Source organism: Solanum tuberosum, unplaced genomic scaffold, assembly GCF_000226075.1.
Source record: "Solanum tuberosum cultivar DM 1-3 516 R44 unplaced genomic scaffold, SolTub_3.0 scf00179, whole genome shotgun sequence".
Taxonomy (NCBI): Eukaryota; Viridiplantae; Streptophyta; class Magnoliopsida; order Solanales; family Solanaceae; genus Solanum; species Solanum tuberosum.
In genome coordinates this window covers 519,416-535,174 of record NW_006239105.1, presented here as the reverse complement: position 1 = coordinate 535,174, position 15,759 = coordinate 519,416, and the positions used below count along the sequence as shown (strand labels likewise).

The following is a 15,759-nucleotide window of genomic DNA, read 5'->3' as shown; positions in this document are numbered from 1 at the left end:
ATTTGTCTAAAAAAAATGTGTGTAACTTAATACTTATCTTATTTTCCTTAAACTAATCAAAATTTTAATTAGTGTTGCAATTGGTATTATTTTCGATAATTAGTTAATTATTTCACATTTGTAAAAAATTCAAGAAGCTTTTTAATTTATTAGATACATAATTTATTTAGTTTCAAATTTTGTCATCCTTGTCATTTTCAAGACTCAGGGACCAAACTCTTCATTCTTTTTAAATTTCAATTTGGACTTTAGTATTCAGCCTATCAATTAGTTGTGTTTGAGCCCAAGTTTTCCATTCCTAATTCCCAATGACCAAATCCAATTCAATTCCAGAAGACCCATCAACATACTAATTCAACCCAACAACCGACAATACAACGTTCTATACCAAAATACCCAGATGCGTACAAATCAACCCGACCCGACCCCTTTTATTTCAGCAAAAGAACAGTACAGCAGTACATACGCGTACAATACCCAGAACGACACCTTCACGCGTCTTCTTCTCCTGAATTGCGACCCAAACCCAGAAAACGTGTACCAAACGCGAACCAACAGCAAATAGCGAACCCAGCAGCAGTGCGTGCTCTCTCCTTATCCTCTCGTACAGAAATATCCTCGTACGAAGCCAGGTGTTTGCATCTTGACGCCTCGCTCGTCCTTGTTCAAAATCAAGCGGCCCTCGTCAGTTTTTCCGTTGAGAATGGTACATTACAGCTCACACCTTATCCTCTAAGAATTTCAAAATTTACAGTAGTCCCACATCATTTTCCCCCTCAATTTCGACTCAGAAATTGTCCTATATAAGCCCTTCTCTCTTCACTGTTCAGGAGGATTTTTTTTGGAGACCAAAGAGTACCCTAAATGTTTTGGGAATTCTTGGTTCAATAGTTCAAATTTTGTAGCTTTTGTGGTTGTTTGAGTTGAAGGAGGTGGTGGTCGTCTCCGTCAAACTTGACGTCCGGTTCGCTGCCCAGAACCAGGTAATCTTCTCTTTATTTCAATGTTTCGTGCGCTCTCAATTATGTTTTGCTCGTTGTAATCATGTTTGGTATTAGCTGCTTTAGCATAGAAAAATAAATTGTTATTTTCCTCATTATCTGAAGTGTTCTTTTGTTGTTGTTGTTGTTGTTTATTCCGAGCAAAAATTAATTTTGGCTTAGTTAGTTTTCTCTTCCTAATATCCTGTCATTTTCAGTTTTGGGTATTTCCTATAATCTTGTAGATTAGCCAAGTTTAATCTTGTAGATTAGCCAAGTTTAGCTCTTATTTGTTCAGCAAGTAAATTTGTTTAGGGCGTTTCATTATGGCCATTGCTTATTTCTATTATGTGTCTTGATGGCTAGGTATGTTTTTTTATTTTTTTCGAGTATCATATATGGTGTGCTAGTTTATTTTCTGTTTTCTTATGAAGTATGATCTTGTTCAAGTTACTTATTTGAACTCGCCTATTTTATATTTCCTTCATGGTTATTTCCATATACTTGAGAAAATGTGTAGATGATTCCTTCGCTTAGCCGAGTTCGTAAATCTATGTGAAATATGTGCTTCTAGTTAACTTAATTCTTATTCAACTTTGAAATCCATGTTATATAGTTGCTGATCGATATAATTACGGATGGTTTCCTTCCTTCCATTTACCCTCTTTTGAATGCATATAATTAGAAATATAAGTTGTATACTCTTCGCCATTGGGTTGTTTGGTATAAAAATGCTATATTGAGCTTGTTGGAGTCTTTGGATTTTAAAAATTGCTTCTTTCAAATATATATTTGTCCTCCTAGTTTAAGATATAAGATGCATATGCTTGACATGAAAATTGCATTTTAGATTGGATTAATAAGTTAGGTTTTCTGGAAAAGACATATTTTCAAGTCTCAATTAGATTAATTGTTGTGGTCTGTTTACTGCCTCTCTTAGATACTTTCCATTTCTTTGAAATGTTGGAATTTGTTAAGCTTTCCCAGCAACTCATGTTGTGTGAACTCATGTTTCAAATTACATTTCCTCTCACTTTCTATGTGTTAAATATATTAAGATAGATAGATATATGTATGTTTAGTGTTCTTGCTCTTCTTAGATGGTTACCTTAACTTTTTTTTAGGTACTCTTAAGTGTTATGGTAAAAATTCAATTGTCCTTTTCCTTATCTAATATTTTGATATTCTTATCGCTTAAGTATGTGTTTGGAATTTATGATTGTGTTGTTTCTTGGTTTGAATGTGGAAGAATTGTGTTAGGTTTGGAAATTAATTGTCTTTGTTTGTTTCTGTTGGTTTCTTCCATTGTTTGACTTATGTAAATTGCATTATTATGTATTGTTTGAGTTTGTTTATGTTAATTTGCTAATCTTTTATTCCTTTATTTCTTGGTGCATGAACACTCTCTCGTTGAGTCCAATTTGGACTCCCATCTCATGCATTTTCCTCTCTTCGAGTCCTCCTCCAAGTCGTGAAAGAGAAGTTATTTTTATTGGGTTAAAAATTCAATAAATGAGGCAGATTGCAGCGGTCCTAAAGGGCTGAAACTTGAGTATTTTGGACTTAAAAGCTTGGTAAAATGACCAGCAGCAGTAGAGACCTCAAAAAGGCCGAAAAAGGAGAAACAAAATTGGGTTAAAACCCCTAAAGGATCAAGAGGCAACACAACAATTTCAGCCCCGAAATGATCGAATGTGGGCTGGAATTTCCAGTTTTTGACTCACTGTTCATGTTACTTCCTCTTATTATTTTATTTGTGATGGCTAACATTTTCTTAATCTAGATGAAATTCCCATGGATCTCTTCGAGTTTATTTTTATCAAAGTTTTCTTTATTATAATTGGTAGCATTTCAAATTTTCAAATTCCCAAAACTCATTTTAAGTTATGCAATTTAAGCTTATTAGAATAAGGGATAAGGGTATGAAAAATACCTTAACTTTGGTCGAATTTGCTGTTGCGATACTAAACTTTCATGAGGACCTATTACCTCCCTAGACTATTTAATAGTGTATTTTTTACCCCCTGAACTATTTAATAGTGTATTTTAAAGGTATATATGTGCACACGTGGACACATTACTATTTATAATTTTGCATTATTTTTTATGTCCACGTGGGCAAATATGTATGTTTAAAATACAGTATTAAATAGTCTAGGGAGGTAATAGGTCCTCATGAAAGTTTAGTATCGCAACAGCAAATTCGACCAAAGTTAAGGTATTTTTCATACCCTTATCCCTTATTCTAATAAGCTTAAATTGCATAACTTAAAATGAGTTTTGGGAATTTGAAAATTTGAAATGCTACCAATTATAATAAAGAAAACTTTGATAAAAATAAACTCGAAGAGATCCATGGGAATTTCATCTAGATTAAGAAAATGTTAGCCATCACAAATAAAATAATAAGAGGAAGTAACATGAACAGTGAGTCAAAAACTGGAAATTCCAGCCCACATTCGATCATTTCGGGGCTGAAATTGTTGTGTTGCCTCTTGATCCTTTAGGGGTTTTAACCCAATTTTGTTTCTCCTTTTTCGGCCTTTTTGAGGTCTCTACTGCTGCTGGTCATTTTACCAAGCTTTTAAGTCCAAAATACTCAAGTTTCAGCCCTTTAGGACCGCTGCAATCTGCCTCATTTATTGAATTTTTAACCCAATAAAAATAACTTCTCTTTCACGACTTGGAGGAGGACTCGAAGAGAGGAAAATGCATGAGATGGGAGTCCAAATTGGACTCAACGAGAGAGTGTTCATGCACCAAGAAATAAAGGAATAAAAGATTAGCAAATTAACATAAACAAACTCAAACAATACATAATAATGCAATTTACATAAGTCAAACAATGGAAGAAACCAACAGAAACAAACAAAGACAATTAATTTCCAAACCTAACACAATTCTTCCACATTCAAACCAAGAAACAACACAATCATAAATTCCAAACACATACTTAAGCGATAAGAATATCAAAATATTAGATAAGGAAAAGGACAATTGAATTTTTACCATAACACTTAAGAGTACCTAAAAAAAAGTTAAGGTAACCATCTAAGAAGAGCAAGAACACTAAACATACATATATCTATCTATCTTAATATATTTAACACATAGAAAGTGAGAGGAAATGTAATTTGAAACATGAGTTCACACAACATGAGTTGCTGGGAAAGCTTAACAAATTCCAACATTTCAAAGAAATGGAAAGTATCTAAGAGAGGCAGTAAACAGACCACAACAATTAATCTAATTGAGACTTGAAAATATGTCTTTTCCAGAAAACCTAACTTATTAATCCAATCTAAAATGCAATTTTCATGTCAAGCATATGCATCTTATATCTTAAACTAGGAGGACAAATATATATTTGAAAGAAGCAATTTTTAAAATCCAAAGACTCCAACAAGCTCAATATAGCATTTTTATACCAAACAACCCAATCCTCAACTTTGGTCAAATTTGCTGTTGCGATACTAAACTTTCATGAGGACCTATTACCTCCCTAGACTATTTAATAGTGTATTTTTTACCCCCTGAACTATTTAATAGTGTATTTTAAAGGTATATATGTGCACACGTGGACACATTACTATTTATAATTTTGCATTATTTTTTATGTCCACGTGGGCAAATATGTATGTTTAAAATACAGTATTAAATAGTCTAGGGAGGTAATAGGTCCTCATGAAAGTTTAGTATTGCAACAGCAAATTCGACCAAAGTTGAGGTATTTTTTAGATCCTTATCCCTTAGAATAACTTAAGAACTTTTCATGTTCTTTCATAGTTATTGAAAAGCTTTGAATCCATGTTTATGAGTTTGAACTAACTATTTAGTTCAAATTTTTGAATAGGATAAAATTGCTAAGTTTTTTTTAAAACTAAATTAGTTGTCTTTAAAGTTAACTTAGGACTTTATAAGAATGACTTAAGGATTTTCTATATCCTTTCGTAGTTATTAAACAAAGTCTTTTAATCCATGTTTATAAGTTTGAATTAATTGTATGATTCAAAACTTGACAATGGATAGAAGTTTTAAGGGCCCGTTTGGCCATAGATTTCCCAAGTAAAACTTGGGAAAAAATTTGGCAAATATTGTTTGTCCATACACTTTCTCATTATTTGGCAATTTTTTTTGGCAAATAACCCAAATTCCCAAATACTAGTTTTTTCTAGTATTTGGGCCAAATCTCATTATTTGGAAAGTTTTAAAAATTCAAATTTAACACCAAACTTTTATCTTTTACAAAAACACTTTATTTATTAACACCAACCAACTCAATCAAATCTCCATTTGCTAACTAACTCAATTAATAAATTTTTCTATTATAAAGAGCATACATGTACAAGAGCATACATTGCAATATTTATTTCCTTCTGTTTTCTTCTTCTTTTTCAAATTCATATTAGTTGTATTTTCATTATCATGATTTGTACTAGTCTTTTTTAACGATGCGACTATTTACTGTAATGATGCTTTTTGATTTGTTGCGGAAGTCATGAATCTTGTTACGCGACATTTCTATTTTGCTATGTAATACAAATTTATGGTTAGTTTTGATAGTTTTAAAAACTTATGGGCATAAGTCATATTTCTTAAAAAATTGAAATATATTTCCCAAATACTATGGCCAAACACATGGTGAAATTTCACCCAAATCTTCACCCAAATAATATTTGCCAAATATATTTGGAAATCTATGGCCAAACGCTAGCTAAGTTAAGATTATTCTTGAGATTTTTTAGAAATATCAAAAGATTTTCTAAGTTTCAAATAAGATTTTTTCAAGTAATTTAAGTTTTCTTTTAAAATTAGCCAACTTTTAAATCCGTCGGTCAACCGCGAATCAGCGGATTCTCTAAGATGCCTAAACCCTTCCTTAGAGAATTATTTGAACCCTTACCCGACTCTGATTTTATTTAATATGTTTTCTTTCAAATATTCCTGTTTTAAATGGTTTTCTTAATTTTTCCTAAAAAACTAAGTGGCGACTTCCAAATTATAAATTTTTCAAAAACTCAACAAAATTGCCAAAGTTGTGAAATTGGCTTCGAGACCTTAGTTTTCGAAATCAGGTCGTAACAATTTGTTAAATAAATTCAATACAAATAAATATAATATTTGAAATGTGAGTTGTTTAACATTTTCTAATTGAAAAGACAAATATATCACTACATGACGTTTGTGATCTTTATTGAATGTCGTATTGTTGATATATATATTGTATTTTGCGCATTTTATATAGTACCCTTGAACTATGACCAAGATCTGAACGATACACATTTACTCATGTTTATAACAATTTTTTTAGGTATTAAAATAGAGTAAAGCTATAAAATAAATGTGTTTATCATGAACAGTTAATTTGAAATAAATTTATTGTATCATACTAGTGATATGATTATAGATATTCTCATTATATTTTAATATGATGTAGGAGCACAATTATAATCCAACTTTCAAGATAGGAATTTCCACTTTTAAGTTTATATATATATATATATTAAGTTCTATATAAATAATTAGTGTTTTTGTCTTGCTGAGAGTGCAAAGGTATATTTTTAACTTGTGAAATTATGAATGCTGTCATTTTAGTCATATCTGTTTTTTCTTCTTCAAATAATTCTTTGGTATAACTACACCAAGTGACCCTTTAGTCAATTTAATCATCAACTATCTTATTAATTCCAAATATTTCTCTCCATTCAAATATATAGCTTATAAAAAATATTATTGTATTAATAAAATCAAGGATAGAGATAAGCGATAAAAAGATTTAAAAAAAAAATTAAAATGATATTTGAATTCAAACTTAAGTACAATTTGATTTGTAATGGAGTTTTACTTTCTTTGCTCCTCTTACATATACTTCTACAATGATTTATAATGTTAAGATTACTCCTCTATTTTTTTTAAAGTTATTGATCACTAACTTTATTAGTGAATTTTATCAATTTTAATTTCATGTTGTAAAAATTTATCCATTATAAAATGTAAATAGATATAACTAACTGATATTCTTATTAATATCTTACGCACCATAAGAATATTAGATAAAGTTACAAGCTATTAAAATCTTACATACTAATGTAAGGATACTAATTTATGAATAATACAATAACTATTAAGTTAGGACAAAACTAGGAAACAAATTATAAATTATAATGTAAAAAAAGTTGAAGGGCTTTTAGATGAGAAAATATTTTTTCAATTATAACGAGAAAAGACTTAAAATCTATATATCATATCACTAAAATCTCAATGAATAATGAAACATTAAAATATAGAATTTAAGTAACAAATTTAAGCTTAGTATTCTATATATTGAAATAAAAAAACACTCAAGTGCTTCTGACGTGTAACATAAAAAAATCATTCAAATTAGATTAGCGAAAAGTAATAAAAATACAGTAAAAAAAGAAGGGGGAAGAGGGGTGGGGAGAATATTTTGAATAATTTTGAGAGTACAATAAAATAGTTCAATAATATACATATTATTGTCCATAAAACTTTAAATTAGAGAGGTGTGAACACTAAAATAAAATTAAAAAATCACGAGTAAACACAATAAATATATATGTTTTATATTAATTAGAAAAATTATTTAATGATTATATTAAGCTAAATGATATGCTAATAAAAACCAGTACCAACAATTTAATGATTTTAAATTGTGAACAATATAATAGTAATAAATTAGTTATGGGGTGAGGGTGGGTGGGGGAGGGGGGAGGGGGAGGGATTACATTTCATTAATGAGAAACAATATGATAGTTGAACTTTTGTATGATTTAATATACTCGAACAAGATATCACAATAAAAAAAATTGAAAATAATATTTTAATATTATATACGCATTACGCGGGTACGTATACTAGTAACATATATATAAAAAATGATGGAGACAAGACCGTAATTAATTTTTTAAAAAATACATTCTCTCATACTCATTTTAATATTATGTCAAACATATAATTCCTCGATTTTATTGTTTGTGTTGAGGTAGAGTTGAATTTTATTTAGTTGCTTATGTCGAATCCGACCTATTTATATTTGACCCGCCTCGATCCAATCATTTGTGAATACTTTTAGTATGCTTACGTATCTTTTTAACCCGCCTCGACGAAAATCATGTCTCTGCCTTGAAGTTCACAATATTTGCAATACTTTGGCATGTAATCGTATAAGAATTTTATCTATGTTGAGATGATTTCCCCAGAATATGTCTTCTTAACTCCAACATTGATTCGTTTGAGAAATTCTTTCAATAAGTCGAACTCAACCTTTACCATGACAAAACTAGGTCTAGATTTGCTTATTGTAGCCATGACAACATGTAACGGTTTCCCACTGCTTTGTCCATCGTAAACAAGAATTCTTTAACGAAAAAGGTAGGTGATAGGGATAAAAAAGAGATCCACACTAAGACAATAGTAGTTTCCTCCTTTGGGTTGAACTAGGGTTCCCACTTTAGAGGTCACATATGATATTATATCGGTCTTTAGCCTTCAAAAAATATGTCAATTTTGACATGACATGTACGTAATCTTTCATATTGGTAAGCCGAATTAGTATGTGTCTATCACTCAAGAATCCTTCCTTACATTCAGGCTTGAATCTCACACCGTAAAGGATCAATTTACGAATCTTTTCTAGGTTTGACCAGCCCTAAGAAAAAATTTCAGTTATGGCATACTATAAATCTTTTTTAATGATCATGATTTGAACCTCTTCTTCCTCCCATAATACAGTTGGGTCTCCATGGATGGAAGTAATATCTTTGATAGGGATAGGCATTGTGATTTTGTCTTCTACTTTATTAAAATTTGTTGCATAGTTCAACGGTGGTTTTGGTGGTGGTTCATCAGCATGGAGCGTAGGCCATCTATCGCTGGCGTTGACAATGACACCTACCAGCGAAGTTAATCTGATAAAAATTTAGGGTTTTGGTACGAATTCCTTTGGTAGCTCATCACTAATGGAATACCAGATTATGGTAACACAGGTTGGGCAGAGACAAGCAAAAGAAAGTTTAATTAGGACAAAGTTTATATAGGTTGTAGAAACATCAAAAGACTGAAAAATACTAATGAGTCGTTTGGAAGGGAATGTTAGGAGAAATAGTCCATGTATTTGTATAGTATTATTTAGTACTGTGTTTGGTAGGAATTTAAGGCCTATGTATAGCTAATTCATGGATTAGTTACTCACCCAACATGCTATATGATGTATAACTAATACCTTACATTTGGTGATATTAGGAATACATAGAATTTAATACCACGGTATAAATCTATGTAAAGCAAAAAAAATATCCCTCAAAATTCTTTTAACGGTTTTGTTTATTTTCTGTATTTTATGTTTTATATTTGTACTAATAAATTTATTTAAATAAATTAGCTTACAAATTTTATTATTTAGAGAGAGTTGTTTGTTTTTAAATAAATCCAATACAAATCAACATAATATTTGAAATGTGAGTTGTTTAACATTTACTAATTAAAAAGGCAAATATATCACTACATGGAGTTTGTGATCTTTATTGAACGTACAATTGTTGATAGATATATATTAAGTTCTAAATAAATAATTAGTGTTTTTGTCTTGCTGAGAGTGAAGAGGGATATATTTAACTTGTGAAATTATGAATGTTGTCATTTTATTCATACTTGTTTTTTCTTGGATCAACTTTTTGAGTGTATATAATGTATATCTAAAGTATAGCTCATGTATAGATGAACTATATTGTATAGTTAATGTCTATTTTCTATAACTTAAAACGAGCTATATTGTATAGTCAATGTATACTTTCTATGACTTTTGGCTATTTTTTATGTAAATAAAACTTTGTTATATTCGCTGTAAACTAATTACTTTATTGTATATATTTAAAACTATTCCTATATTTGTCATAAACTAATACCCTTCTATCATAAGCCTTAAATAAATGTGAAAATGTCTACTAGAAATCTGCAAAATTTCCATTAGGACATTATATACAATATGAGATTTTTGTCGGAACAACACGGTATATTAAAATCATGAAGTGATTAAGCGAAAACCTTTACAATTCGAGCACTAAACCGCAGTATAAATAATAATAATATTTATAAATCCAAACACCCGCATATGCTTGATGTGATACATTGTAGGTCTATAAATGATGATTGACTAGGAAAATTCAATGGTAAATGCAAAATTCGTGTTACTATTAAAACATTAAGGGATCGTTTGGTATGATGGATAAAGACAAATAATCATGGGATAATTTTTTAGTACCCATCAATTCTTTGTTTGGTTCCAAAGTGTGGGATAACTTATCCCAGGATTAATAATTATGACTGGGATAAGTTATCCCTACTTGTGGGTGGTGTACTAATCCCGAAATAATTTATCCCAGGATAAAAATGTAAAATAACAAAATTACCCCCTTAAACCCTCTTTTATAAACAAACAATTTATTCTTAGAGGGTATTTATGTAAACACACAACTTACTCTTAGAAATTATGTCATGCATATTTGACAAACCAAACAACCAATAAGAAATAATCTTAACATAACTAATACTATCATTACTTATCCCATCATATTTAATCCCAACATAAATTGTCTTCAAACCAAACGACCCATAAGGGTTTTATTAATCATTTAATATATTTTAAAAAAAAAATTTTCTCAAATAAAATGGTAGTCAAGTGCAATCCAATAATATAATTCTAATTAGGAAAAAAATTTATCATCTAATAATGATAATAAGATCTATATCTACCGAGACAAAGAATGAAAGGCAAGTGAATCTAATGTATTTCATTTTCAATACTTTTCTTCAATGCAAAAAAGGAAAGAACATAAATTTCTAGGCTCCCCAAGTTATTTTAAAACACAATTTCCTATATAAAGCTTTTGGTGTTAAGACCAAAAATCACAATTTTACTTTCACAATTTCTTAGTGATAGTTTAGACATGACAAGAAAAATCAGCAAGGGTCGTCAAAGGGTCGAAATGGTGAAAATTATGAAGGCGAGTAACTTAGGACTTATGTTTTCTAAGTGTCGTGCTGGTCTTTTCAAAAAGGCTAGTGAACTTTGTACGCTATGTGGTGCTGAAATTGTCATTGTGATATTTTCCTCTGACGGCAAAAATGTGTTCTCCTTTGGTCACCCTAGCGTGGACACGTTGGTGGAGAGGTTCCTTGGCAGGAACCTCCCTCCACCAAATAACGATGTCCACAATCAACAAATCGTGGCTCGTAGAGAAGCTGGTAATCATGAGCTTAATACATGCTCATGAACCTCGAGGGGGTTCTCCAGATGGAGAAAAATCGCGGAGAATCCCTTCGAGAAATTAGGAATAGAGTTGATGGTCTATGGTGGGAATCTCCTATCGAAGAACTTAACTTATTCCAACTTCAACACTTGAAGAAGGCATTAGAAATTCTAAAGCAAAAGGTTAAAAAAGAGGCACAAATGGTGAATAATAATGCATTCCCATTTCAGACATTGGGAAGTGCCTGGACTCCTCCAAATTGTGCTAGCTAAAGTTCTTCATATGGACTCAATGTTGGTGGACCTTTTGCTAATAGGGTTAGTGGATCTACTTCTTCCATAATTCCCAATTACTAGTGTGCGTGTTATGGAATTGCCGAAAGTAAAATTAAAAACTTAAGTATTATATTAAGTGTCTAGGTTCATTTGTCATTTCAGGTGTTCATCATGAAATGTTCATGAGTTATGATTCAGTCAAAGTCAGTACTAAGTGTTGTGTTCATTAGATAATGTTCATCAGTTATGATTCAGTCGAAGTTAGTAATTTTAATTATATATGTTATGTTATTAGTCCATTGTCATATTGATTTTACCTTTTGAATTGCATAACATATAATCTCTTATTTATCAACATATATCAAGATATTACAAACTTGTAGAAAAAAACATGATATGCCTGTATTATCATATATCGCGCTAGAATTTATTTCTCCAATACTCTCGAGAATATCCTCCAGATTACGCAACCCATGCAGTATTAGTTACACAAGCATCAAAATATTATCATTACCTGCTTCCCTCCTTTGCAGATATGCTTCTACAATTCGTAGATATTTAAATTTGTGAAACACAACATCTTCATTTAGTGTCCAATCTGTTCCAGCGAATGCATAAAACCGTTCGAGATTGGGTAAATTAGCCAGTAAAGTCATGACTTCCCATGGTATACAAGTACCTTTTAAGGAAAATATCCCTAGAGAAAATCATGATCGGATCAATGGATTGTAAAATCTTTAGCTCTTTTAGATTTAGAGTTCTTCTTATGAATTCCGCAGCAAAAGGAGAATAATGAAGATAAAGTATGTTCAAGTTATTGAAAAGCAAAGTCTTTTCTTCAATATCATGATTTTCTGCCTCAAGAGGATTATATATATATATATATATATATATATATTAGCAAAGTTATTCAATTCTTGCAGAAACATATCTCAAATGTACAAGCTGAGGTATTACACAAGTGAAATAATATTCAATTGAAAATACGTCCAATACCTTAAGCAACTTCAATTGTAAAACATCTGTTTTGGAATATCTACTTGCATTGAAATAAAGGTGCGAATTATACCATTGCTATGTCTTATACGATAATTATGTTTCTCTTCAAGTGTAGATAGAAGGATCACTCTCCGTTGATCATATATGGATTTACTTAGGCATAGTTGGCGAAGAAGATCATGAATTTTCAAATTCTTATCCTTCCATTAGTCCTTCGTGTACAAGCCAAAATTAGACTTCTATCAGTTAACTCTTCTAGATACTCCTATGCCTGTTGGACAAAATGATAATCACACCTAGGATAATGTCCAAACTAAATAGCAATAGGAAGAGAGTAACAACAACACCAAATATTAAAATGGGGTAAATATGATACCCGAATAAGTAATACAATAATATTGATGAAAACTTGATAGTGTCAAAAAGACTACTACTCAACACTCTTTTATTTCTTACAACTCGCAATTATATTACTTTCACACTATTTTTTCACAAAATAAGAAGTAGTTTGTGGATTACTCTCTCTACTCTCTATTGCTTCTCTATTTTTTTTTTGGTGTGTCTTCTAGGGTTCAATTACTACTCTATTTATAGAGTTTTTGAACCTCTTGATTACATCATTAGTGACATAAATGCGGTAGCCAAATTCCATAAAATTTGGCTGCCAAATTCTACCAAAACTCTACCAAACCTTGACTACCAACTTCCACAAATGTGGCTACCAACTTTCACATTTGTGGCTTGCCAACTTTCACATTTGTGGCAATTAAATTTAAACAAATGTGGCTGCCAAATTAGTTGCTGCCAAGATTTTATTCCCACAAATCTCTCCCTTAATTTTGATTTTTCTTCTTTACTCCAAGGCTTGATCTCAATCTCTGAAAATCTTCAAACTTGAGAGGCTTTGTAAAGATATAAACTTGATCATGAGATTTCACATACTTGAGCCCTACCTCTTTCTTGGCAATGCATTCTCGGATGAAGTGATACCTTGTGTCTATGTTTCTTGCTCCGATCATGATACACTGGATTCTTTGCAACTTCTTGCACAGATTTGTTATCAACACAAATCACAGTGGCTTCAATTTGTGGCAAGTTGAGTTCCCTCAACAATCTCCTCAACCAAATAGCATGACAAGTACATGATGTCTCTGGCACGTATTCAGCTTCACAAGTCGAGAGAGTAACAATTGATTGTTTCTTTGAACTCTAAGAAATAACACAATCACCCAAGAAAAACACAAAACCCGATGTGCTTTTTCTATCATCAACATCTCCTGCATAATCACTATCACAGTATCCTACAAAATTAAAATCATTAGAAGAAGAATAAAATAGTCCAAGGTCGATTGTAACTTTTTGGTAGCGAAGAATTCTTTTAGCGACCTTCAAGTGAGTGGAGGTAGCAGCTTCCATGAAGCAACTTACTACTCCAACCGCAAAGAGTATATATGGTCTCGTACATGTCAAGTACCTTAGACTTCCGACGAGACTTTTGAATAGAGTAGGGTCCACCTTTTATCCATCATCAAACTTTGACAATTTTGTTCCACATTCCATTTGGGGTATTCACAGGGTTGCAATCAAACATGTTAAACTTCTTCAAAATCTTCTTTGTATAGCTTTCTTGAGATATGAAGATGCCTTCCTCCATTTGCTTCACTTCTAGGCCCAAGTAATTAATATGACATGGGCCCTATGTCTGTCATCTCAAACTCAAAGGACATAGCATTCTTGAAAGTTTCAAATAAAACTGGGTTGTTACCTGTTAGAATGAAATCATCAACATAATGACAAACAAGCAGAATATCGCCATTAGTATGAATTTTAATGTAAAGAGCATATTCATGGAGACAACGAGTAAACCCATTGTCTTGAAAGTATTTGTCAATGTGACTATTCCAAGCTTGTAGAGCTTGCTTCAACCCATATAAGGCTTTATTCAACCTCAACACCTTAGCTTCATGATTTTTAACCACAAAACACAATGGTTGCTAAACATAGACTTCTTCTTCAAGATATCCATTTAAGAATGTCGATTTGACATCTAGTTGATGGGTTTTCCACTTCATTTGGGCCGCTAAAGAGATCAATAAACAGATTGTTTCCATGCGGGCAACATGCGCATAGACTTCCTCATAGTCGATGCCATGCCTTTGTTTGTAGCCTTTAGCCACAAGTCTTGCTTTGTATCTCTCTGCCTCTCCGTGGGAGTTTTTCTTCACCTTGTATATCCATTTTAGTCCAATTGCTCACTGATCCTTGGGAAGAGTCGTTAACTCCCAAGTGTTGTTCTTCTCTATTGACTGGATCTCCTCCTCCACGGCTTGTCTCAAACTTTTGTTAGTAACAACTTCATCAAAACTCATTGGTTCATTATCAACGAAAGAGACAACACAAAAAATCAAAATTATAATTTCTTCTATGTCATCATAGAGTTCTTGAATGCTCCTCATCCTATGTGGTCTTTCACTTGAACTCTCTAGAGAAGATGGAGATGCAACATTTGCTGGTGAAGGAGGTGGGGCTGCATCATGTGCAGGTGCCACGGCCTCCTGTTCTTCTTCATCTCCAAAGTATGGAAGAAAATCAGATGTTCTTTCTTCCGGAGTCTCCCAATTCCATGATTCTTCTTCATCAAATTCAACATCACGACTCACCACCACCTTGTTATTGCTTGGATTGTACAATTTGTAGCCTTTTGAACTCGCGTCATAGCCAACAAACACATACTTGACACTCCGATCATCAAGTTTATCTCTCCCTTGATGTGGAACATGATCATATTCTATGCTCCCAAAGATTCTCAAGTTCTTGACATTTGGATTTCTTCCTCTCCATTCTTCTTGAGATGTTTGATCTCATACATTTTTTGTTGGAGACTTGTTGCTCAAATAAACTGCACAAGAAACAGCCTCGGCCCAATATTCTTTCGGTAGATGTTTAGCTTGCAACATACATCTAGCCATATTAAGAATTGTTCTATTCTTTCATTCTGCACCTCCACTTTGTTGGAGAGAGTAAGGTATCGTTATAGGGTGACAAATTCCATGAGATTGACAAAAGTCATTAAATTCTTTTGAAGTGAATTCGCCTCCTCTATCGGACCTTAATGCTTATATTTCATAGCCACTTTCTTTTTATACAAGTGCATTGAAATTTTTAAAGGCAACAAAAACTTCAGATCTTTGCTTCAAGAAGTATACCAAGTCTTTCTACTAAAATCTTCAAAAAAGA

General features: G+C 31.8%; 1 long non-coding RNA gene across 1 annotated transcript; it reads left to right on the top strand.

Moving 5' to 3' along the window:
• Positions 1 to 402: 402 nt before the first annotated feature.
• Positions 403 to 2,799, top strand: LOC107061934 (uncharacterized). Its single transcript, XR_001474323.1, has 2 exons — positions 403 to 706; positions 831 to 2,799. It is a non-coding gene; the product is annotated as an uncharacterized lncRNA (long non-coding RNA).
• Positions 2,800 to 15,759: the final 12,960 nt, after the last annotated feature.